We start from the raw sequence: 26,887 nt of genomic DNA, 5'->3' as shown, positions 1-26,887 counted from the left end.
ATTGTAACAAGCAGGTATCAGCCAGCATGGCATCTGAGCTTGTTATATAAAAGAGGGGCTTTAATTACCTGTGAGGTTTTTCATGAACTAGTAGTAGACCAATTTTGAGATACCGCAGGAAGAGGTGCGGCCGGCAAGACTAAGACACGCGTTTGTTCAAAGACGCAGCTTCAAACGTCAGCTTCCAGCAAGCAAATACACGTCTAACATCCAGGTAGCTCTATCGGGACCTAAAAAAAAAAAAAAGTTACATCAGTTAAATTATTGCATTTTATTCAACACCATAAAAAAATAAAAATGTGAAAATGCATCATTGACCCTTTTTTCTTAAAGATCTGAGTGAGTGACACGATCACAGCCTGTGCCTTGCGCAAGCTGCTGCCAATACTGCGCACTACATACGCTTCACCCTTTACGGGGATTTACCAGCATCACGTGATGTGAGATTAAAGTCAAAGGATTTATAATACCACACGCTCACTGAAATGGATAGAAATAAAAACAGATTTAAAAAAAATGAAGCTATCCACTAAGAAGTAAAGGCAAAGAGACAAACCTAGTATTCTGGTCCTATATTTCTATTTACTGCGAAGGAGAATCTATTATTTTATGGTGAAAATAAATGTAAGAGTACCGTTGGTGCATACGGATGGACATTCTGGTGTCTAATCTAAAAAGCATTTTTCGATGTCTGTTATTCTAGGACAGACTGGAAGGAACAGTCCATGAAAGAAGGATGAAATGGCACAAGTTTACTACAACTCCCCTTAAAACGCAATATGATGCCTAGCTTGGGGAGGAAGGGGGGGGGGGGGAAGAGAGAGAGAGAGAAGAAAGAGAGAAGAAAGAGAGAAGAAAGAGAGAAGAAAGAGAGAAGAAAGAGAGAAGAAAGAGAGGAAAGAGAAGAAAGAGAGAAGAAAGAGAAGAGAGAGAAAGAGAGAGAAAGAGAATGAGAAACAAAGGGAAAGAAAAAAAGGAGATGGAAAGGGAAAAGACAAAGGAAAAGAGAAAAGAGGAGATGCCTGTTCAAGGACACTTTCTGCAGTCTCTTACAGCCACTTGCCACTTTGAAATATTTGATTGCGGAGCACCAGGTCAGTGCGTTTTACAAACCACCTCTTCTCCATTTGTATAAGTGCAAGTAGGTGAACGTTCCCACAGCAGGTTTCTACAGAACCCCAGAGGAAAACTGGCCGAGGACGACATTCATGGGAGAGATCAAAAAGTATATTGCAGCGAACATCAAAGGCGCGTTCATCCTCACACGACTAAACCTAAGGAGGTTTGGCGTGGCACGGATAGTACTACGGACCGATCAAAAAAAGGTTGGAAAGTATGGGTGGAGCTCTCCACCTCTGCCTGGAAGCACTTTTCCTACTTAGCAACATTCCCAGGAGTACATCTGAGTGCTTCAACACGCACAGGCTTCCAGGTTTACTTCTGGGAAGGTCAGGTGACTTTTCCTGCAGGATCCTATGCGTTATTCTCCAAAGCGGAGAAGTCGACACAGGAGCAAGGCTGGTTCTGTGGAGGGGGATGTGTGTGGGGGGGGGATTCCCCTAGTGCAAACACATGCAGTTGTCTTCTCCCCACAGGAACAAATAGTTTTCCCCATGGAGAAAGCCCTTGCCATACAGTCTTACTAAAAATGGCGGCGATTCACTCCCTCTCCAACCATGGACGGGAAGTTCTGCCAGCCATCTTGTAAGTCTACAACTTTGCAGAGCAAAATCGACAACATTCCCCTGAAGACAGCACCTTTCAGCTCATCTCTCTATTTCAAGGGTATCCTGCATGGTCCAGGACAGTGAACCACGTCTTATTTTAAAGATATCCACCTCAGGTAAATTTACAGACAAAGAATCTCAAAGGAAATCATTTACACAGCAGCCGCCCTCAAAATCTGGCATAGAGTGGTCTCTGGTGGACCTAGGTTCACCACCCCTGCTCTATTCAGTTACATATATAGTCTGTCTACCGCCTGCCCAGCTAGCATGAAACCATCTCACTGCCACTGCAGCTATGCGTGGCAGGACTCGTAAGGCACAGTCTCTGGCAGTGTCTCTTGGCCGCATGGAGGTAGTTGGTCTCCAACGCAGAGTATTTTTTACACACATGAACACAACGTAGTGCTATTCATAGACTGGAAATACTAAGCTTTTGCTTTCAATCTAAGAGGCTTAAAAGATGAGTTTGTCTGGTGGGAATCGTGTGCAGCCGTGCGTCTCTGTGGGTATCCGGGCCCCGCAGTGGATGGGTGTGGTATTCCTACAGTGCACTTTAAAGAGTCTCTCCCAATATGGCGCTGCAGAGGGACGGTTCAGCGCAGTGGTTGGCGGGACAACCATCTATCAAACATGATCTAAATGTACATCCGGGTTTATGGCACCAGATGTAAGGAAAAATCTGAATTGTTTACCTAAAGAAGTCTGTTCTGGGGAGGGAGGGGAAGCAGAGGCTAATGGGGCTCAGTAAAGGTGAAACGGTGAAAGAAAAAGGCTACAGCAAATACAAAAAAAAGTAATATATAACTGAAACCCCACCAGCACTTTTTTGTTGCTATTTTGTCAGCAGACAAAGTGACAGATGTTGCTGTGGAAATGACATTCACGACTGTAAAAACACGATGGCTGCACCCCCCTCTGGTATTTGCACAGGTGGTAATGAGCAGGTCTGTTGTGAAAATAACGCGTGTATTTTGACAAGACACTTTCCTCTGTCCTACACCAAGGGCAGCACAATGGAGAAGGGATGAAAAGGAAAGTTAAACCGCGCAGGATCAACAGGAAGTTTAATCAGTCTGCCAACTTCAAACAAGCATTTGCAATGCAATAGGTCTCGCAATGATAGAGTTTGAGCTATTGGCATTGTAAATAGGCATTGTCTTTTACAATGTCAGTAGCATAAACTTGCATAAAAGCAGTGTATGGAGTGTAGCAGTGTGTGATGTGCAACATTGTGTGGTGTGTAGTAGTGTGTGGCGTGCAGCAGTGTGTGGCGTGCAGCAGTGTGTAGCGTGCAGCATGCAGCAATGAGTATTTCAGCAGTGTGCAGCAGTGTGTGACGTGCATCAGGGTGCGGTGTGCAGTAGTGTGTGTTGTGCAGTAGCGTTTTGTGTAGCATTGTGCGATGTGCAGCAGTGTGCGTTGTGCAGCAGTGTGAGGCGTGTAGCAGTGTGAGGCGTGTAGCAGTGTGAGGCGTGTAGCAGTGTGAGGCGTGTAGCAGTGTGAGGCGTGTAGCAGTGTGAGGCGTGTAGCAGTGTGAGGCGTGCAGCAGTGTGAGGCGTGCAGCAGTGTGTGGCGTGCAGCAGTGTGTGGCGTGCAGCAGTGTGTGGCGTGCAGCAGTTAAGGGTGCAGCATTGTGAGGCGTGCAGCAGTGTGTAATGCAGCAGAGTGTGCATTATTGTGTGGTGTGCTGTAGTGTGAGGTGTGCAGCAGTGTGTGGCATGCAGTAGTGTGTTTTGTGCAGTGACATGCAGCAGTGTGGCGTGCAGCAGTGTGTGGCGTGTAGCAGTATGTGGCGTGCAGTAGTGTGAGGCGTGCAGCAGTGTGAGGCGTGCATCAGTGTGAGCTGCGCAGCTAATTTTTTGTTTTAATAATGCATATCTTAAGAATATAGGTTTTTAAATTTATTTGGTAAACATGCATTTTCTGTTATAACATTAATAATTATTTGGTTATATTAATACACATTGTAATTTAAGCCCTTTTAAAAAAAATATTATGCAAAGTATGTGTAAAAACAGTAAGCATTTTTAATTATTTTTTTGGCATTTTAATCAGTTTTTGTTGAATAGTAGGTGTTACGAAAACATTTTAATAATAAGGTAAATATTACACATATTTATTTTTTTAATGCACAGTGTAATGTTGATAGCTATGTACGTTTTTGAAAATGAATTTAAAAAAAAAACATAAGCAAAAATAATGTTATGAGCAAGGTAATAGCTGTAAGTTTACCAATGCCGAAATTTTTGCATTGTAAAAGCTTGTTTAATGCTTTTGTGTTATGGTTTATCACTTTTAAGTAAAGACTTTAAACACGTATACACGTGTTTACAATATGTGTTCAAATATGCATATAATTAGTGCGTTGCTGAAAGAGCAACATCGTAAAAGCAATATATAAAATATATCTTTATTTATAGAGTATTTTTAATAACAACTAACATTTATCTTAAAACTGTTCGTCATGCTGAACGTATGCTAGTTGGGAAAAAAAAATATCACGTGATACAACCTTGCTAGCGTGCTCGTGCACATTGCTGCTGGGAGCATTTTGCTTTCGTTTATACACAGGCACAATGGAAACGTTAGCTGGATGGGCACACGGAAACTCGTAGCGAGGCTATTTTAAATGCTGCTAACTGTAAGTACCTTAAAAGATTATTACATTAAGAGGAGCGTAGAATCCTAGCATGATGAAATAGTTGTAAGAATGCTAAAGTAAAAGGATTGAATGTTGTAAGAAGAGAAAAGGTATGGCGTAGTAACCGCGTTGGTAGTGTAGTGTTTATGTATTGCAGATAGAGTAAGTGCTAGGTTGCAGGGGAGTATAGACTATATTTAAATATTAGTGTTAGTAGGAGAGCGCAAATGGGTAAATACGAGTAAAAATGTGTTTGGAGCTATGCTAATTATGTAGCAACGCAAGAGGCAAATTAACGTGGCGAAAACAGTCAACTAAGCAAACGCTGATGTGAGTCACTGAATGCTGGGGCCTATGTATGAGTGTTCACAGACACTAATGAGGAAGAAAGTGAAACTGGATACTGACTTGCTGAGGGAAGAGAGACAGGAGATGTGCACGCCGCGTGGCTGAAAGCGCGTACACCAACTCAAATCCGCCGAGACCATGCGCGTGCCCATCTCCTGTCCCACTTCCGAGGCAAGTCAGTAACAATAGATCTCGCTGGCGACAGCGCTTCGCGCTGCGTTCGCCAGGCGAGACCTAAAAAAGGACAAACGACAAGCATAAAAAGAAAACACCGCTCTGCATATTTTTATTTTTTTAATTTGCACTTTTAATACCCGATCAAGTTCTAGAATGATTCCGTTTATTTTACTCAACCCTCTACATGACTGTCATGTACATTCAAACGATCTTTGTTTCCGTGTTCACAAGCACGGAGGCTAGCACACAGCGTACAGGCTGGAACATTCGAGAAGGTGGAAATAATGCACCTGCACTCAATGGTGCCAATGAGCGACCGTTGGATGCCCAGGGTAGGTGCAAGACACTTTGCTGCACACACACAGCTGCGCAGCATTATTGTGCAGAAACGTCCTCACCGGCGACGGGTTTGCAAACACTTTGCACTGGTGTGGGGTCACTTTGCACTAGTATTTTCATCAATCGACCAGCGCGCAAATTAAAGATACAAAAGAGCGTTCTTGCAGTCAGTCATTCGATGCAAATTCGATTTTCCACTAGTTGATCCTTAAAAAGCAATGTTACTAGATTGCCACACACTTGTACAAATGTATACAACTTGATGCCTAGATGACACTATGCAATACTAACATTCCTAGGCAGTGTTCTGAAAACCCTACCCATTAGGATTGTAGCTTACAACCTGCACCCCCTCCCCACACCAACTTGTGCCCCTGAACACTAATCTCACACTCCTTTGGCAACCGTCCTTCAAGGCACGTCACGCTGCAGTTTGGTGATATATAAGGGTGGGTGGAACTCGCTGAGTTTCACTCTGCGGAATGCCGTGGAGTTACATGAAAAGTTCGAGAATCCGCTGGCTTACCTCGAACGAGTAAAGTTAGGCACATCGCACTGACTTTTAGCTCCGGAAGCTCATTTTAAACTAAAAATCAGTACACACGGCACCCCGCTGTGCGCCCGCGAGCGCTGCTTCTAGAGTTGATTTTGCTGCTGCTGGAGTACACTTTGTACTCGAGCGGCAGCTTTCCGACAACAAACGGTCGTGACAGACCGCACTGGGGAAATTTTGCAGTGTGCCCTTTTAGTGACCGAAAAATCACACTAGGGGACACCAATCTTGTTCGCTAACTTACCGTTGGTGAGCTGGGCGCAAGAAAAAAAAAATAATAATAATAAAATAAAAATAAAAAGCATCCCACGAACCGGTCAAATTCCGTCAACCGCAACATCGGTGATTGGCCAAACCACCAGCGGAGCAGAATTTATCACCCACCCCTAGTGATACGTCACATTTGGGAGGTGGGGTGCAGGCCTCAGAAGTGCAATGTGACATTCCCGATCTCAAAGCAATTCCAAAGGAAACCACACTGGGGTAGCAGTTAAGTCCTAAGTTGTTGTCGGCACTCTAGCAGCCTGCCAGTGTCAGAGAGGAGGAAGAGTGCCAGGCCAAGCCATACTTCAACAGTAGTTCCCTCCAACGGTGTTTTAACTTCCCCACTCCTGCAAGGAGCAAAGGAGGCCTTCATCTCTCAGCAGTGGTTGGATGGGAGGCGTTCCATCCTACAGACTGATGAGGCAGCCCACCACCAGTCGGGCCTTAGTTAATGGAGGTGGTAAGGCAGGTCTCCACAGAAAGGGCAGTCTGCCTCTTTTTATGCTCCAGTTCTCACAGAAGACTCTCCAAAGCCCCTCAACTTTGCACCAGGAGCTTGAAGGGAGGCAAGACAACCCTCCTATCACTAGTTCAATTCTTCTCTGGCTGGTCAAAAGACTTTAGGGCCAAGTAATACCAAAAAGTAGCAGTTGGTAGGGACAGAGAGAAGAAGCAGACAGGACACCGATGACTGGGGGTGGCACTTTTGTTTTTTAGGTGGATACAAGTGTGTTCAAGCTCATCTGGCTTAAACTTCAGTCTCTTAGAAACAAACATCTCATAATGTTCCAAGTCCAGATACCGTGGTAATGGAGAGCATCACATATCACCATGGTTAGTGGATTCAACTCAAACTGGTCCTTGGTCCACTCGGGCACATGCTTCTGTGACCTGGACTTTTCCTGACCGAGGAAAACACGTGGGGTGGCGACATACGTTCACAGCATCACCATTGTTTAGGTTTTGGTGCAGCCTAATCCTAGCTATCGTCTTAGTAAAGGTGATTTTTCCTCACCAGCAAAAGCTTGACAGCCCTAACAGGCTAGAATCAGACACATAGGCACAAGGATCGCTCTATATTCCATTGAGTTTTTGAATTCTAACAAGACACTAACTTGACTACAACGGCCCGAGCAGGGAGGAGGAAATGAGTGAGGAGTGCAGAGACAAACACCCCTGACACTCTGGGGGAAGTGATGTGTTCCGGTTGCGGCTGATATATACCTGTATAAGGGAGGGTGAATGGGCAACCTCCCAGACTTTTGGTGAAGCGGCCTGTACCCCACAACTATCTCATCAGTTGCCACCAACCAATAGTCATGTCAGTGCTTGGACATGTGGGCAAAGTCTTCCTCGTTGAGAGAAGTATCTCTATGGGTGACCTTCACATCCCTTAGAAATTAATGTAGAACAGTTGCCCTGGAATTCAAGATAGGAGCCTCATCGGCAGGAACATAACTGATAACAAACATTTGAAATCCAGAGCAGTACAGATCGGGCCACAGACCTTCAACGCTACTTGCGGGACGGGCGACATTTTGTGGAGTCAGTGTATGCGGACTTACGAAGCCTCAATGGGCCGGATGGCTTTTCCGTACTTTACTGTGCTGAGGTTATCACACTGCATTGAAATACTCTAGGATGCATCTTGCTTCGTCCATCAGCTTGCCTATCCTTTTTCTGCTGTATATTTTGAACACAGTAGACTCTTTCAAAGGTTAGCCTTTTATTGCTTCCTCCCAAGTAAGTCTGAATTATAAATGTTCAATGCACTTATAATCTGACAGTCTCTTCCGGGAACTTTAATTGATCCTCTAATTTCTGTTCCAGTGACTGATTCAATCAATACAAAGCTGAAGAGTTGCATACTTGGTGATCCTGGTTAGATGCAGTAATCATTGTGGAATCAATGTTACCAGTTGATGAGCACACATACTTATATAAATATATAATTTATTACTATACACACGCACACAAACTTTCATTCTGGTACTTTACCAATTTCTATAGCAGTCTCATTCCTATTTATTTTAATGCATATAGCGTTATGCCAATAAACCTTTCATTGCACCACATCACAATGAATGGCTCAATGCCATATACATCAGCAACCTTTCTCGTTTGGTCATTTTTCAGTGTATAATCTCACTCTCTGATCCTGATCCGGCAGATTTCTCTGCTTCGATTCACACTTCATCTTCCTTCTCTTATTAAACTCATTCAGCATTCAAGCAGTGCACTAGAACAGATACTGCATCAGGGGGCTGCTCAGACATCCGCTCTAGCATTTCTCAATGGGAAGTCCCGTTATTCGCACTTCCTGCTTTATTCCGACAGTAGGTGGGCCAATAGAAGCATGTCATGTCCTGAGTCACACGTACAGTGAGGTATTTGCGGTTTTAAAGAATTAGTCGTGCAAAGTTAAGAGCATCACGTACAGAGAAGCCTCATTCCGTTTCATTGAGTGCCAGCCAAACTGGCAACACAGGAGCCCAAAGGAGTAACCAGAAAAATAGCTCCGAGTGAGTGAATGATGCAAGCAACCCCGGAAATTCGTTCAAGAGATTGCTCCCCAGAAGGAAAACTTAAGCTCTTAAATTTCAGTCTGTACTTCCCTGCATGGTTCTTAGTCTGGATACCTTCCTCCTATCCATTTTTCATCTTGTCCTTTTTCCTCGGTTTTCTTCTTTCCATCCTTTCTGTACTGCTATACATCATACGTCTCTTGTTCATCCATTCATCCTTCCCGCTCCATTTTTTATCCTTCTTGCCTTAGTTTTAATCAGTCCTTCTTTATATTTCCTTCCTTCCTCAACCATCCCTCCCTCCCTCCTCACAATCCAGCCATCCAACTTACTGCTTTCACTCCATCCATCCATCCATCCATCCATCCATCCATCCATCCATCCATCCATCCATCCATCCATCCATCCATCCATCCATCCATTTATTCATTCATTCATTCTTCTCCCTACCCATTCTTTTCTCCATCAATGTCTTCATCCTCCTGGCAATGCATCTGCTTCAATCCATCCATTCTTCTGTCTCTCCTTCACTCCAAGTCGCCTCTCCATCCATTTCTGCATTCATCATACTTCCTCTCTACATCTTTCTCGATGTCCCTAAGTGGTGGTGGTCGGGGGTGTTAAATGAAGCCCCTGCTGGAGCACATCTCTTCACATCATATTCAAGCTCCCGCCACGATGTCAAGCAGTTGCTACTGATGAGATCAGGGTTCTCAAATTCCCGTCAGTCTGTCAACAGGGACACTTCAGAGATGAACCACTACAGACGACCTCAGCGATGCGACACATGAAGAGCACACTAGAATTGGTGGACATCAACTTTCAGCTCATGAAAAAAAATAAACTTTCTAATTAAGCAGGAGCGTCAATAAGCCATCCAGATGCCTCCTTGAGATGGACACCAATAGTCATTTGATTTATACTTTTGCCTCTTGCATTCTCAAGTACAAAAGGCAGAGGCGTTTTGGATCCTTTACCGCACTCGGCTCCTTAACTAAAAGAAACTCAGATGTCCCGACTGGAGTATATCCCAGGAGGCAAAAAACAATCTTACGTTTTGTGATGCTAAACCACACTGCACATCAACAGCGTGGTCGTCAAGAACCAAATTACAGACAACTATTTGGAACCTTCTAGCTTGGACCTCATCTCACAACTTTTTACTCTACGCTACAAAGATGAATAAAGTAGAATTCAGAACTGGCTAAACAGCTTACTAGCTTTTGCAAATTCAACAGGTCTGGTCTCAAGTTTCTACCCCAAAGCTGAACAGGTTAGCCGCTTTGACATTCAAAAACCTGTTAATTTCTTGAACCACCTTAAAGGAGCTCGCATGAGCTTGTAGCTTTTTCATCAAGAAGGGACAGCTACACTGTGAATTTGAGATACTGGCACTGCCCTTTCCTGCGAATGTTCTGAAAAAAAATTAATATAAAATGAAGGGTTTCTCCACAGAATCTGCTAGTTTCGCGTATGATACCATGTGGTCACAAAAGCAAATACGCCAAATAATTCCTAGAGAGCCTTTCATACCAGGAGTCTTGGCTTTTAACAGTCTACCCTACAATCATTAAATGGGGCTGACTGGGTCTGGTTGCCTTATCTCAGCTGCCCGCAAACAGTTGTAACTGCAATAATTGAGGAGTGTTGAGATAGACAAGTTACGAAGTAGTTGAAAGACTAATCAACAGTAATTGGTATTTTCTGCAAGTAGCCCTTCTTAGGTCTGTCAGGAGTATACATTAGCTCAGATGGTCTCACTAAAGAAAAATGTCACATGACAGGAAGTCTGAAGGAAACATACGATGTAAGAGGAAGTTGTCTGATTTCGGCTTCTCTTCGCCCTCTGTGTCTGTGGCTTCACAGGAACCACCCAACAACTTAAGTTTGTGGTCTAGGTCCTGCTTTACCAGGGACAACACAAAAGATTGTTAATAAAAGGGAGCATATTAAATCGTAGGCTTAGCCAGGTCTATTGGCTTCCGCTATGACAGCAGATGTAGGTTATTTAACAGCAGTGCATACTTTTGCAAAAGAAAAGTGCAGATCCAATGTTTTATTTAAGAGCTGGTCATTGGTGTGTCGAATATTGGAGTTGTAGATCACCAATGTGGTCTAGTCCTGATCCCATCCCATGCCTCTTTCTACCACCCCCCTTCACTTCCTGTCTTTATTTTAAATACTGCAGTTTCTATTTTTCCCCCTTGCTTTACTGTCTCTTTACCTCAGTTTTCTTCCCTTTCTGCTTTGCTCTTTTGCTCTGTATCAAAGTCGGGCAATAACAAAGAAGTCCTGGTACCCGAAAATCAGTGGCGGCTGGTGACATTTGAAAGTGGTGAGGCGTAAAAGTCCAGGGTGAGTGCCCTAATGGTGAGCAAGTGAGGCCGCCCGCCTTGAAAATAAAAAATACAAAAACTGGGCAAATATTGCATTTTCAAGCAAATCTGAGAAAGCAAGAACGTTTATAAAGCAATCTATACATTTAGAAGCAGCCCCATCCATCCATTTACAAGAAAACCTGGAGGCACTTCAAGGCAATTGGATTGCATGATTCTGTACAAGCCTATTCATCCATTGCTAAGAGGTGCGCCCTGAGCCCTTCACTTAAGACAGCCATTTTATAAGTGTTTTCATTCAGTCATTCGTCGACCTATTCATAAGAGGACCAGGGACCACCTTGAGACAATTCAGCTACTAAATTGCGCTCTACATTTCTATTCATCCTCCCATTCATTTATCTATTTACAAGAGCGCCCTTGGGTGCCTCGAGGTGACTCAATCAATGGAGTCATTCACTACTAGCCTATTGATCCATTCACAAGAGAAAGAGAAGGCAGCTTGATGCCATTCAAATAAAACAGGGCCCTTCTCTACAAGTCTGTTCACCTCGCCACCCATCCACAAGTGCACTCGTGGGCCCATTACTTTGGTAGAGTCAATCTCTGAAACCCTATTTATTCATCAAGCTACTCATGAATCCACACATGACCAAACTGAGCTGGCCGTTTAGGGATTTTCGTCGCACCCACCCAGCCACATCCCTTTTCCGCTCTCTTCCAGACTTTGGGTATCTAGTGGTGCTAGCACCTCCTGTTCAATCAGAAGGCGTGGCTGCCTCGCAACCGAGCAAAGCTGTGTGATCTTGAGAAAATCTATGTATGTCAGTGGGGAGGTGGGTGGGATTTAAAGCGCAATTATCACCATTAAGTGGCACCTTTACCCCAGTCCTTTAGCTACAACGATTGAGTGTGTTTAGAAACAGGTTAAATGCTGGTGTAAGGCCACCTGACTTGTTCTCTACTACAAATGCTTGCTTTCAGTACAGCTACAGAATAACCCCCAAAAGTGCATAAACAAGCACATATAAAGAATGAACAAGGAGACCAGAATTCCAATCCCAACTCCCCCTTTTGAAGCCATGCGTAATCCTGTGCAAATCTGGTTTTCTTTCTCTTGGACTCCTTCCATATAGGCTGGGCCACGGTATCGAGCACAGAGCTGATGAAAGGAGGTAAAACAGCCGTATTTGTCAACTGCATCCACTCATGCGACTCCCTCTGGAGTCTTCGCCACGATTTACCCTGAAGTACGCCTCCCTACTGCCCCGGACAGACAGACATGGCACACAGAGAGAACACGGAGACAGGACGCTGATGGAGAGAGGAAGGAAAAGATGCAGAGAGACAGATCGGTGAAACAATACAATACAATAGGTGGGAAGAGAAGGTTCGACCAGTAGACAGGGAGGTAGAGCGAAAGAGGAAGATAGATAGAGAGATAAATTTGGGTACTACGTTAAAAGACACAGAGAAGCAAGAGGTGAAAAAGAGAAGCACAACGAGAGACGGACAGGTAGAAAGAGAAGAGTGATGCAGAAATAGAAAGTGACAGGCAGAACAACAGAAACAGAGACTGGGGGGACAGGCAGATAAAGGCCAGAAAAGGAAAGGGAGGGAGAACTGAAAATATACAGACAGAGAAAGGCTTAAAGCGATAGTGACAGAGGCACGGCGCGACAAACACAAGCGTAGGCATACTGACAGAGGGGTACAGGCAGTCCAGTCTGCCCCATACCATTCCATCGGGGCTTCCACGCATCACCCTGGCACCTCTCAGGCTGTAACCAGTCTAGGTGGCGCTTCCACATACTACCAGGCTATGGGTGGTACACATGTTCCATAACCCTCCAGCAGGGCAGGGGCATACACCACCCTGGCACCTCTCAGGCTGTAACCTGTCCAGTTGGCGCTTCCACGTACTACCAGTCTATGGGTGGTTCCATAGCCTTCCAGCAGGGCAGGGGCATACACCCTTGCACCTCTCAGGCTCTAACGCGTCAAGGTGGCGCCAGTACTACCAGGCAAGGGGTGGCACACGTGTTCCTTTTATGGACACTCCTGCACCTCGCTCGTTGTGTGTGTCTCTTAGGCCCACCTGCGCGCCTAGTGCCAGGGCTGTGGGTAGAGAGGCTCACTGAGACAAAGCGCTGAGAACCGTGAATATTTATCACGGACACCTCGAACTCCGTGACATCTCGGGACCACAGCTCCCAACTCAGTGCTACTCATTTTATTGGCCACGGAAGGGTGTGAAACGGAGCGAGCGGGAATCCAGAAGCGCAATATCCCGCTCCCTGAAACAGCTTCTAGGCACTGTATTAGTCGCCAGTAGAAGAGATCACACTTCATAAAATGCGCACTAACCCACTGAGCTGCCTTCGCTGCGATTAATAAGGAGGCACATTTGTCCAAGCTTGAAAAGGTGAAAAAAAGATCTTGCACCACAAGACAAAGATCAACACATACTGTGCACATCCATACAAACATAGGCTAGGAACACACACACACAATGTGCATCAGCCCTTTTAGGTACAGTTTGTAAGTTGTAGTGACTGTGTGTGGACACGAGAGACTCAAGTTCTAATCTCAGCTTCCCCAGGTTCCTACACTGTGTGATCCTGGGCAGAGCACAATCTCCTCCAGCATCTCAACTCTCTACTGCGTTAAAAATAAACTCTTAATGCGTGCAGTGCCTAGAGGTGCTCGCATGACAGGTCCGGGCCTGTGACCATGCCAGCCACTGACTTACTGCCTGCAGGACCCACTGGCTAAACACCACAGAGACCAAAAACTCTGGCTTCATCCTCAGGGACCCCGGTTAGAAATCCTGGATGGGGGATGGCCCGTCAAGATGGAAACGGGGGTCTGAACTGAGAAACGAACGGAAAGCACACAGTGGAGGCACCGGCTCATCAGTTCGCACCGAGCCTATATGGAGAAAAGGGCATTGTGCGCATTACAGCTTTGGTCGGCCCTAAGGGCAAGCCACTCCTCCCCGTCTCTGGAGCACAACCGCCCGCCCCCAACCAAACTCTTCTGCTTTCTCGCAGTGCGAGAAGCATAAACATACAATGGTATTCAGAATACCATTTTAAGTTTCTGCTTCTCGCACTGCGAGAAAGTCGTGGGCAATGCTCCTTCGCCCACGTGGAAGAGCCACCCAGCCGAAAATGTGTGCCACGGCTCACCCCCGTTTAATCGGTCTTTAAATGGGTTTCGTGTCCGTACCACAAACCACAACCTGCTTTAAGTCATGGACAACAAAAAGTAACGCGTCTTGAGGCAGGTCATTTTCTGAAAGAATTCATCATAGCTCAAGGACTTCTGACGGGTTAAAGAAGGCCTGACCTTGATGACAGCAGTATGTCATACTAAGCGCTGGGCACTCGCCAACTACTCTGCGGTCAGTTGTAGACTGTATCCGCTGCAGGAAAGCAGGATACATTAAAAGAAATGCGCCCTCTATGTAGGTCAATGCTTTCATATGTCTGACATATTAATGATTGCTGATCCGCAGCGTGAGCTTTATGTTCACTATTTGCAGGAAGTATATGGGGTTATTTCAGTGGGAATTTGCGCTCCAACAACCTAACCAGCAAATGTTAGAGAACAGATAGATAGAGGGGCAGGTTAAGCGCATAGTTCAATTCTTTCTAACGGATGAAGAGTTTACATGTTTTGCAAGAAGGCTAGATTGCAACAGTACAAAATATACACAGCGATGCCCACTAGACTCATCTCACGGGTCCGCTTTAGCCAATATTGGACTTCTGACCACCCATTGACTTCCACTGTGTGGGTCCGATACACCATTACCCAAAGTAGGAGCACACCAACGAAGGAGTCCAGGGCATAGTGAAGCACCCACTGTGGTCCCTCTGGTGCGACTGCGAGAGGTTAGCATGATCTGTCTACCCAAGACCACACTCAATCGCAGCACGTAAAACCAGATCTGTCTTCTATCTGACCAGCTTCCACAGATGGGGAAAAATGCAAAGCTACAGAGATTACCAGTACATTTCCAAGTACACAGGTATCCATTTCTCTCACTGTGACACCCACAATTCAGCATTGATAATTATTTAAGTGATGCAACCGTAGTAGTGCCTGTAAGATTGCAGGTACTACTGGTAGCAATAAACTTACAGAAGTCCTACTACCTAGAATTATTAGCTCAAGTAGGGGCAGTGGCGGTAGCGTTAGTTGTACATCCTACTGGTTGTTGGGCATCAGTAGTGTTAGTCCATCAGGCCATAAGCCTGCAAAGGTCCATGGTCCGGTCAATCTCCCAGAGGGACTACTCGCATTCTAGGGGCCTACAGAAGGATTAGGTCTCCAGCTAAGCCCCCCTTACCTCTTTTCTGGTGGCACAAGAACAAGAGCCCTCATACACAGGACATTTCCTCAATGTGCTTGCCACAGAAAACATTTTACTCTGAAGCGGAAATGGTGTGGCAGGTTTCAACATCTTTTTATTCCTTCCCTCCATCATACTCGGCCCCTTCACTGAAGCCCACACCCAGCCATCGACTCAAAGCACCGCCATGTCCCCCAGAAAGCCTGCTTCAGGAGTCAGAAAATACTCCATGTTCTCTACCCAAAGATGTTTTAACACTATCGTAGAGGGGTTATGCACCTGTGGAAGCCGATGGTAACTAAAGGATTCGGTCACAGAGGCCACAACGTTCCAGCTCCAAGTATTATACGCCCAAAATGAATGGACGCAAATAATACCAGATTGGAACAGGTTGAAAACACAACGCTACAGCCACTGCCAACCCTTTTATAGTCACATGGGATCATGCAATAACATTGTGGTAGGAGGTAATGCATCTGACACATGAGCTTCACAATCCAGACAGAGACCAGAGTGTAAACTGCTGGGAGGTGGATGCAGCAGAAGGGGAAATATATCGTACTGCACATGAAGACCGGGTGGACGGAAGACTGACTGACCTGCAGACTGAAGCCCTAGATGGATAGGATGTTGGATGGACAGGGAGGATGGGGTATGCCTCAATGGACCATCTTAAATAGTGAGGTTTCTCCGAGTACTAGGGGAGAACAGCGCGGAAGGCCCAAAAGGTATGTGATCAAGAGGACAGTCAGGACTACCACTGAGTTTCCTTCTTACACTCTCGCCTTTCAGAACGGTTGACTCCCCTGTACGCTCCTCACCAGCTAATTCAACCACCATCCATTTATCAGGCGTACTGCATGATGGGTACCCCATCTTCGGTCTTCAGTGGCGCGTCGCTCTTTCTCCATTGGAAACTGAGCAACAGCTTAAGAGGAGGTTTGAAGAGGTCTCAAAAAAGATCTGAATTCAGGAGTCCATTTCAAGACATGTGATACACTTGAATGATTCACAACTCCTGCTAAAAATAAAAAATACATCCATAAATGTTCTAGGCCAGTCATATCCGATAGTTAACACCACAGCAAAACCTGGCTCAGCCTCGAATAATGCTAGTTCTGCACGATTTGCCACCTGGGACAAGAAAGACGATAAACTCGAAGAAAGATTTAAATAACAGCTGTGGAACTACAGAGATGTAGGAAACATTAAAGGATAAAAAAAAAATCCTAAACTAATGATAAACCCGGCCATGCACTGAGTGTGGAAATCTGTGGTCAGTGTTTAAGATGCCGTAACCAGCAACAGCGTGCATTTGTAAATAGCTCACAACATTCCTTTGAAATTAAACATGGAGAGATTTCCCTCACTCTTTGAAAGAATGATATTTTGTCCAGCAAAACATTCTGTATTCAGTTTGGGGCTTACTTTGGTGGGCAGTCCTAAAGTCATAAGATAAATTGTGCGTGCATGTGTGTGTAGGGGGAGGGGGGTTGCTAAAATCATGAAGAAAGTTTCTGTCTATGTCCCCGCCACCCTTGTTCACTTACCACAACACTGAAAAGGTTTAATTTTTAGAAAATGTGTTAAATCAGTAAAAAATGTAAAGTAACAGTCTCTCCGCATACGCAGCCCTCAGATATTGTTCCTGATTTTTTGGTAACAGACTGCACGCGCCTGGTATCCATTAGTCCAAAGGGCTAGCAAGTGCAGCAAACCCTAATGCGTGCTTGTACGGGGGCGACGCCTATTCCAGCTCCATGTTCCAAGGACCGCCTTCATCAAGTGCTCTCATCAGGACCCTTCGCCAGCGCATTACGGACTTCCTCTAAAAATGGGTAGTGGTCACTTCACCAAATGGATGCAGGCGACTCGTTCCAGAAGACAGAACCATCCAGCAGATGGTCAAACATTCCGATTCATAAAGCGCGTTTACTGGAAAGACCAGCTGCTGGTAGGAAGGTTCTCTGCATGGATTTTAGTGGCTTTGCTGCTCTGTCCTTGTGCGAGTTCTTAACAGACCTGTGGTTTTTCCCCCCCAGTGAGCTCAACAATTCTTAAAGCCATCTAAGTGTGCACTTTTTACCATGCAGTTTTGTGAAAGTGAGCACTGTGTGCCTGAGTCAGCGAACGCCCAAAGGATACCCCTTTGTCAAGAGTGGCTAGTGCCCTTCCTACCAGGATATGTGCATGCTTTCCAATCAGGAGCACTGCCCATTCCACCTGGACTCCTCCAACGGTGAGTAGGGAGGGGGAATTCTGCAAGCTCGACATTGAAAGATAAGTTCAGTCCCCCGTAACTGGAGGTCCTCATCCGTCATCATGTCTGGAACATGCATTAAGGAGGATTATACCTTGCATGCGTGTGTTTTTAAATCTGCATCTGGACTGGTCAGTGCAGAACCCATTAGTCTTTACTGGTCTTATGTAACATTGTTCATGGTCCTAGCATGCATTGGATGCATCCTCATTAGATGGGCCGTCCACAGACTGTTTTAATCTAGTAGCTGAACGACCAATATAACCAAATACGCTGCCCACAGCACAGACGCAAACTTGGACCTGCAGTGGGGTAGCGCAGCAGAAAGTGGTTTCAAAGCACTAGTCAATCTTTCACAGCTGGCAAGTTTTAAAGCGGGGGCATGGATCACCTCACAAAAGCCTACAGTGTGCGACGGGATATGCCTGTAAAAAGTTTCCTTGAGTGGCCCAAAGACCCTGATACGGCCTCCCATGGTGCACGCTAAGGGGCACACTAACCACACACCGTCCCTGGTGGCGCACAGTTAGTGAACCTCCCAAGAACCGGGTTGTCCTTGCACAAAGGTCCGTAATACAGCAAGAGCGCAGGTGCCACATTCCCAGGTAAAATCCATGTGATTTCAGGAGGTGTAAAATGTGCACTCATACAATCTGTATTAAAGGAGGAACCACACACGCATGTCGTGGCTACTTCTGTAATACAGGGAATGAATGGTAAACCACCTGACGCCAGAAGGATGCTAATCTTCCGATCAGGTCCTCTGCACTTGTATGCTCAATGGGGCGAGGGTTAGCAGTCGTCGTGCATCACAGAGAAGAAAAGTTGGAGAAAGAGTTAAAGTGCGCGAAATGTGGCTAATGTGGTGAGGGGGTGAAATAGAACTGTCAGATTATAACAAGGTTAAAGACAGTGACGTGGAGGATTGGGAGAGAAGTAAAAATTATATTTTTTATGTATCACTTCATAGCAGCAGTGTAATCATATGCTATGACCCAGTTTGTGGTACTCTATTCGATATACTTTATTTGGGTAGAAGACTATAAAAGTAGCAGAAAATATAAAAATACTTCACATTGCTCAAATACCAGTTCGGAACAATCTCAGCTAGCATGACTCGTAACATTTTTACAAGTTCCAAGCCTTATGCAAAAATTGGTGCCATTTAAAAAAGAGGAATTTAAAATGCAATATAATCAAATATGAACTATTAAGTTCATAATGTTTTTTTTAAGAAACGTACAGATAAAAGTACTTTAAATAGCGATAGTCTTAAAAGCAAAGCCATTTGTCTAACAAGAGTGGTTCTTCATTGGCAAATGAATCATTAAGTATGCAAAGGTTAATTGTTAAATAGCAATGTTGCATAAACTATCTAACAAGAAACTTTTGAATACTTTTATCTGGAAAATTACTTCCTATGCATATCGGAAGCAGCTGCTACCTCTTTTACAAATTTGGACCGAATAGGCCAAACTGATTCTGGGGCTTTAGCAACAAAAAAAAAAATCTGACCTACAGATCCTCAAGTCCAACTTTTAGTGGCATGTTCCCAAATATCTGCGTTATGTGCTCAGGTTAGGCCCACGTAGCAACACTGCACATTTTCTGACATTGTCCGCTTTCTGCACAATAACATTTTACTGTGACCTTCTGCACAGTGTGAGACAATGTTGGATTAGTTTCTCTGAAACTGCTTTGCTTACACATCTGGCTTTGCGCAACCTTATCATGAATGATTCCTTGAACACCAAGTACAAGGCCTTTATGCACACTGTACACATGTCGTTCTATCTTCCTCCTCGGGGCGACAGGGCTATCTCCATTCCCATAACAACACTAATCTGCATATACATCGCAAGGATGCTTTTTATTATAAATAAAGCAGCATTTCCGGGGGTAAGCAGAGGGGACACTTCAGCTGACGTCGAGAGGTGCTGAAGCTTCACCAAGCAGCTGTCTAACATCTCTGTGTGGGGTGTTTACATCATGACCAAGACGTGGTCCTACATTATTTCCCGCCAATTAATGGGGTTGGATCATCCCATGGGGGCAGGGGGAGGGGATTCTTGCTTATACACCTACATACACTAGACTCACAGAGTAGGGATTGCATAGTAGGAGTACGTCCGATTACTAGCTTGTTTTACATGCCTGCAGATATAATTCCACCATGATGCTAAAACAGTGTATATCTGCTATTCACTATTTTGGTGCTTGTACTCCTTTTCATATGCTTCCGTCTACCGATTATCGCAGCACATGTATTCTATACAAGAATAACATTGGTTCAATAAATACATTGAATACGTCCCATTGTGTATTCTCTGTATACTTCTCTGAGAACAGTGCATGAGTGACTGAGGAAAATGAATCTAGATCTGTTACCACGATCCCGGAGGGGTCCAGGTTGTCATGTTCAGCGGTTGCCATAAACCATTCGTCACGTGTTTAGGTTATGGGGGCTTATGGTGGCACTATGAGCTAGCTGGTCTCTATGCCAACATATACCACGGGGAGCATGGAATCAGTCCAGGCACCTCAACCAAAGTGTGTCCACAAACATGCAGATCCTACGTATTCGTGAGAACTACACAATATCTTCACAGGGGCACAATCCATTTTCTTTGTATGTAGGGCAGCAAAAAAAGAAAATGGTAGTCAGTTTCATTAACTTCCCTACAGACAGGGCAGAGTGCACTGCCCTTACGGAGACACCTCCTGCTACTAGAAAGGATGCTAGAGGTACTGTACCCAGCCTAAATCTTATGTACGACCTAGTAAACGGAAGGTCAATTTCGTCAAGAAATTTTTCAAACTTTGGTTCATACTTGTGGTTTAAGAGATACTTGGCCACTCAGCCACGGCTTGTGGATAGAAGTATTGACCAGTCACTATCCCAGAGGACACATTTTGTTTTTTGCGAAAGAGGCAATTGACTTTGTAGCCAGAGGTCAGGCAATCCCATTGTGTACTTCTACATTATTTCAACCAAGGCAATGAAGCAGGTAAGCCAAGGATTTCTTTCGGTCCAGTTCTATAGGGATGTAACTCAGGGATCGCACATAATATAAGCCAATACAAGATTGGTTTAAATCAGACTTGGGCAGTATTTGGTTGAATATCCACGTCCACTCTGAAGACCAGGGGCATACTCGGAGGGAGTTTCAGCACACCCTTCACAAACTTATTTTCAGCCACCCTAGAGCCTCTGTGTTGCTATAACCCCAGAGCTCTGAGCTGTAAGTGGCAGCAGACACTGCTTTGGCTCTCCAAACTTCCAATAAGGGAGACATTGGGTGGAATGCAGTATTTGTTTTGCAAAGCTCATCGTGACAGCTGCTCTGTGGTTCAGAAGAACACTCCTAGTTCGCTGCCTACTCCAGGAGCTAGAGCCAGATAAGCGAATACGCAAATATTAAAATCTGCTACTCTTTCCAATTTTTATAACCTCAGCCTGTTTTATAATCTTTGTATCTAGCCCTACCTACCTGCATTTGGGTTTATAGTACACAATTAACGAACATCAGAGGGATGATAAGTAAAGTCTAGCTTCTGAAGATTCAAACTCATGACCTTCAGATCACCGCATTTTGCATTGGTGAATGTTCAGCTCAGAGTAATTCTACAAGGGACAGAAGAGCTGAAGAAAGGGATGTGAGAGTGGAGGATATAGAGCTATAAAAAGCTAGAAAGGAGTATAAGAGGCTGCAAGATTTGGGGGTTTGAAGGGAAAGAGGTGGAAAATAGGGGAGCAGAAAAGCGGAGGTTAGAACAGGTAAATGATATCAGGAAAAAGATGAAAGGGAGAGAAGGTAGCATGCAATGGGAAGAGGGTTGGGAGCAATTGGGTCGATTATGAGAAGGGTCAGCAGGAGCGTTAGAGAAGAAGCTTATGGTTTCCCCCGCCTCCTCAGTTGGGGCTGAAGCCAAGCTTCACAAGAGGGAGATGAAGCACTGCTCTTCAATGCTCCTCTTTCAACCTTCTTTCAAATCTCACTAACAAAGAGACTGGACAATGCGAGCCGACACTCTGCTTAGGAACAACTTACTGGCTGCCCATTCTAAGTCTGAACAAACACGACAGCAGACCTGCCACCCTAATTAAAAAAAAAAAAGTTCTTGTGAAGATCGGGCAGTGCCTTAGAGGTAGGAGGGGCCTTCTGCCACCCCCAACCAAACCCCCCCCCCCCCCTCCAAAAAACAACAAAAAAGCTTGCAGAGGCTGGCGCCAATGTCCTGTTTTTAGGTCTCGCCTAGCGAATGCAGCGCATGCGCTGATTCGCCTTGGCGAGACTATTGTTGACGGTTTGGTACGCGAAGGGAGACAAAACATGTGCACGCCCTGACAGCCGATGTGCACGCTCACGGCGTCTGCATCAGCTTGGGCCCGGACAGCACATGGGCATGCGCACGGCGTGTCTTTCAGCTTGGGCCCGGACAGCACAAGGGCACGCACACAGCGTTTCTTTCAGCTTGTTTGCGGATATCAGTAGTTTCACATTATGCATTGGTTGACTTGCAGTGCGTAAGTAAGGGTAAATGTGATATGCAACCACAACTAAACAGGGAGGGTGTTGAGTCATTATGAGGACTGGGAGCTATTCACGAAGCTGCAGTAGTGTTAAGCACACATTTGTACATTCCTGATGAGAGAGAAAAGTAATCTTGCACGTTTCTCTACACTCTTCACCTGCCATACGAACCAGCGCCAGTGTTTCTTCACCTCTTGACCCATGAGCCAATCACATTTTTACTGATTGCTAAATTGTTGTGGTGTTTATCGTGAAGAGCGGTGTACTAATACAGAAAAGGACGCAACACACCAACTGCCAGTCAAAGCCCCAAAACTCACTTCACATGTTTGCATGGAACATACTTTGGGCAAATCGTATGGATTAAGAAGTGAAATGCTCATACCACAATGTTGAATTGTTTTGAACCAGCAATTGAACAGTTTTGGATTTAATACATTTTAGACTATTTTTTGAGAGAACACTCCGTAAGGTCTTAAAGGGCCTTCGGATACATTTTAACACTACATTGTGGTCTGAATGAAAGCACACAGTGTTACTCCAGCCCAAGGGGTGGGTACTGCACAGATGGATTTACAACTGTGGGATGAAAAAACTGGGGGAGGGGGGTCTCTCAAAGGGGCGGGGCCAATGTAATTAAAGGTGTGGCTTAAAAACACGTAAGCTAAACATCTGTACTTAGGCTAGTGTGCTCCCTGACTTGTATTTTGCTGTTTCTGTCAATGCATCCAGATATATGATCCAAGAAGTAATATCATACCTACAAGTCAGGACTACTGGCTTTGTCAATGGTTGTTCGTTGCACAAGATAAATAAGCAACTATAGCTTGTATATAATAATTGAAAAAGCTTCTTAAAGCCCTGGTGACACCACGACAATGTTGCTGCTTCTGAGTTTCAAAAAGAGAAGAGAGATCTAGAGAAAAGGATTCTTTAAAGGATTTCCCTACCCCCTACAACGCTCACCTGGCATGACATAATGCCATAACTTCTCTACTAGTGAGAAGTGAGCAGTGTAAGCATGCGCACACCCATGTGCCTACTATCATTGCAGCGCGGGGGAAAAAAAGGGACCGCCTGTGCCAGGGCACAAAACAGAGCCCGATAGAGACCCGTTTTGAGGCCCCATTTAAACAAGCATGTGCAATGCAATAGGTCTCGCATTTGTGAGATTTTGAGCTATAAGGATTTTAAAATACAATGCCTTTTATTTACCCGTTTTTTTTTTAAACAAATAAAAGGTATCGTCATTTACAATACCAATAGCTTAAACTCTCAAAAATGCGAGACCTATTGCATTGCAAATGCTGGTTTCACTTTTCAATGGATATTTTGGCGGCTCATAGCCTAGAAACAAGTCCTGGATATCTACTCTGAAGTGGCGTCCAGCGTGTTTTACTTGCCACAGCGATATTGGCTTTTCATTGGATGATCGTGTAAAGGGAGTGGATATTGGGTGCCACACTGTGGCACAGTGTGAGTTGGCAGGTCTAAGACTGTTTAACACACTCTCAAACTTTATTCACCAGCTGTGTTCTAGCAAAATAGAAAGTCTGCATCCTGTACACCAAATATGATTCCACAAAGATACGACCCTTGCTACGCAACACCTGAACAGAAACTGTGGCCAGAAGTATCACTGCGCACATTAAATGTATCCTCTTGTAACCCTAGTGTGAGCTGGGAGGAAGATGGCAGTGCAAGACAGAGCAAGCGTGGTGACACAGGAGGCTTCAGAGGCAAAATCATGGAGGCTGAAGTATCCTTGAGCAGACAAGACACACTGGCAGACCTGCAGGAGAAGGAGCGCAGGGCAGAGTTACTCAACTGTCCCGCTTTTCACTGCAGAACAGCATTTGGAATGGGAAACGTAAAAGTGCACATAGCGGAAGTCAACTGAATGAATGATGTAACTAGGCCTTGAGCAGCTGCGAGCGCCAGACAACTTGAGAGCTCTAGAGAAGATTTAAACCTCAGATTTCTAATCAGGCGAAGAAAAGGGCTGAAGAATTAAAACAACCAATCGCCTCCCTACATCCCACATGTTCGTTTTGCCCTGGTGGGCTGGCCGGGTTAATTATTCCTGCGTTCTATCCCCTATCTGAGATTGAATAGTTGTGTGAACCTCTGCAGATAGGAAGGTGTACACACTGCAGCCTTGTGAGGACAATGCATTGGATAAGCAAACTCAACCCACAGCAGGTGGTCTATTGAACAGGGAAATGAAGTGCATCTGCTTACAAAAATATGACATATGCAGAATAAAACAAAGGAAGTGCAGGGTTTGCTCCTCACAGTTTATTTAATTGTTATGGCAGACTGACCATTGCAGTATGTGTATAGCTGATCAACCGGGACCACTGCGTGGAGACGCACAAGGAGTACACTCTTCCTGACCCATTAATGAGGAGTGCACAACGAGTTAATAAGAGAAGAGAAGCAGCCTCGGCATGTAAAGGACTCAAGCACTGAGTCTTTTGAGTTTCTATAGCATATTTAATTCTGCATATTTTCTACAAACAGTTTTGTGAAGATTCACCATTCCCCATAACTACCCCCACTTTATTTAAATCAACGAGGGAAAGGGACCCTTCTCTGGTATTCAGGGTTTTGCAATTCAGAGCTGCATCGGACAATTGTACATGTATTTTAAGTATTTCATATAGACCTGGCCACATAAAAAGCAACAGAGACTTAAAGACGAGCAAGTAACTGTGCTTAACTACACATTGCATTGACCCCGGGGGTGTAGTAACCTCTTTAATAATTAATAATACCGTTTAATAAAACAAATGGCTTTGGAGGATATTATTAAAGGCAACGACGATTAACGCACCGAACATTTCTATCATTTTTTACTAAATAAATGTAACTTATTAATTTATAAGTAATTATGTACTAGGTGTGTGTGGATTTCATCATCTCTGTACTGAAAACATTTAAGGTAATCGGGATTAGACTGTAGGCGGTTGAATTAGTTAATACAATTGAGCACGGCGTCAATTAAACATTTTCATCAGAATTTATCGTCAGCCACTTCGGAATACTTCGATTCCTTTTGTTAGTTTGCCAGAGTGTTTAACTGTTAAACATATTAAGAGTCGTTCAGGAGTAGAAACGAGAGCCGAACTCTAAAGTAGAAACCAGTGCTCCGGGTTGTAAGATCATCACCGTATCCGCTAGCACACACCTCCCTTGTAAGGAGGCTCCGAGGATCCACGTCCCCTCTTCCATTTAAGGTCTGTGGGGGTTCACTCCCCACAAACAGACAGGGCCCAAGAACTACATGTCTACTAATCGGGTATATCTAAGCCATTAAATATGAACCTCCAAGGTTCAGGCAATATGTTCTTTTCTCTAACAGGTTGGTTTGGATACAAATCTACAATAAAAAATGTAAGATAACAAGGGGGGGGAAAAATAAGCAAAAGTGTGGAAAGCTCTTCCCTTAAAGAAAATGTGAGTTATTTATACAACAACCCACACAAAATACTTGGTTGGAGGAAAAGATTAGAATATATACACATATTGAGCAGGTACTTGATGGTCCGCGTCTGCTTTGTTAAAGGAGAAAATCCATTCCGAGCTAGGAGTGGACCCCCCACCCCCCTCCATATATATATACACATACCCACTTTTCACTAAAACGGTTAAGTGTTGTTATAGTTAGGTGGAAAAGTATGTTGAAATGAAGATTTCAAACAAAAACAAATACTTAATTTAACTATAACTGGTTAATTTTTGTAACTATAAGTTGTACACCTGCCATGCACAGCAATATCATTAATGATGTAATTTCAGATGTCAGTGATATTATCAATAATATTATAGAAGGTGTCATAAGTGATGTAATATGGGAGGTCATCATCTGTGCATGACTAGTGCACAAGTTATAGTTACTTCATTTAACTAGAACTGCTGAATTTCAGTCGTTTTTGGAGTTTAAAATGTTATGTTTTAACTTAAATTTACACCTCAGTGTAAGGTCACTTTGGCCATTGTTTTTTTTCAGCAAATTTCAGAGTTTAACTTTTTTTTTTTTTTTTTTTAAATGCAAAGTAAGATTTTTACAATACCCAGCTACATTACTTTAAACCTTTAAGTACATTTCTAAGTTTTTTTTTTTAATGTAACGTAATAGGTTATTACCATTCCCACTCCCGGCAGGTAGACGACCCTCTGCCGTGCATGCCCTGTTGCCAGGCCCGCAGTCCAACCCCCTTGGCCACCCAACCCTCCACTCAGCGCAGCATTGGATTAGCCACAGGGCCTGCCCCACCCCATTGAAATCTCAATCCAATTATGATTATTATTTTTAATTTGTAGGTTTTCTGGGAATCTCCCAGGAGTAAGTGGCTCACCCTGCCTGGCTCCAGCAAGCGTCCCATGTAAAATCGGGGAAACCTATTAAAAAATGTGTTGTTTAAAATTTGGCGGCGGGCCATTTGGGATTCCACTCCTCCAAAAGGTCTAGGGGGTGGGTCATAATACCTGTAACCCTTATACTCGTTTTGTGTTTTATAAAAAAAAAATTCAAGACTCAGATAAAGAGTCCTATAATAGAGACCTCAACATTTCTGTTCATGTTGGGGTCAGCCAATCGGGGTGCGAGCTCCTGTGGGACTTGCTGGAGCGTAGCAGCCAACAGGGAAAAAAGCCCCCTCTGCCAATGAGTTAACCATATTATTTGAAGTTGTGCCCATAGGACTCTGGCATACCCAGCCAGCCAGATACATTTTGAACCTTAATTTTTCAAAAACTAAGGAACAGTTTCACACTAAATCCCAAAAAGCATGCTTTCTGGGTAAAGATCTAGCTTTCT

At 44.4% G+C, this 26,887-nt stretch overlaps 1 protein-coding gene across 4 annotated transcripts in view; it reads right to left on the bottom strand.

Moving 5' to 3' along the window:
- Positions 1-26,887, bottom strand: part of PLXNB2 (plexin B2) — a 774,339-nt gene that overhangs the window by 645,501 nt on the left and 101,951 nt on the right. For all 4 annotated transcript variants that reach the window (XM_085653971.1, XM_085653975.1, XM_085653972.1 and 1 more), the window contains exon 2: positions 69-230. The gene's annotated coding sequence lies outside the window, so the exon portion shown is untranslated. The remainder of the gene's footprint in view (positions 1-68; positions 231-26,887) is intronic.

The sequence above is a fragment of the Triturus cristatus genome, chromosome 4_1 (assembly GCF_964204655.1).
Source record: "Triturus cristatus chromosome 4_1, aTriCri1.1, whole genome shotgun sequence".
NCBI lineage: Eukaryota > Metazoa > Chordata > Amphibia > Caudata > Salamandridae > Triturus > Triturus cristatus.
This window is presented reverse-complemented; position numbering and strand designations above follow the sequence as displayed.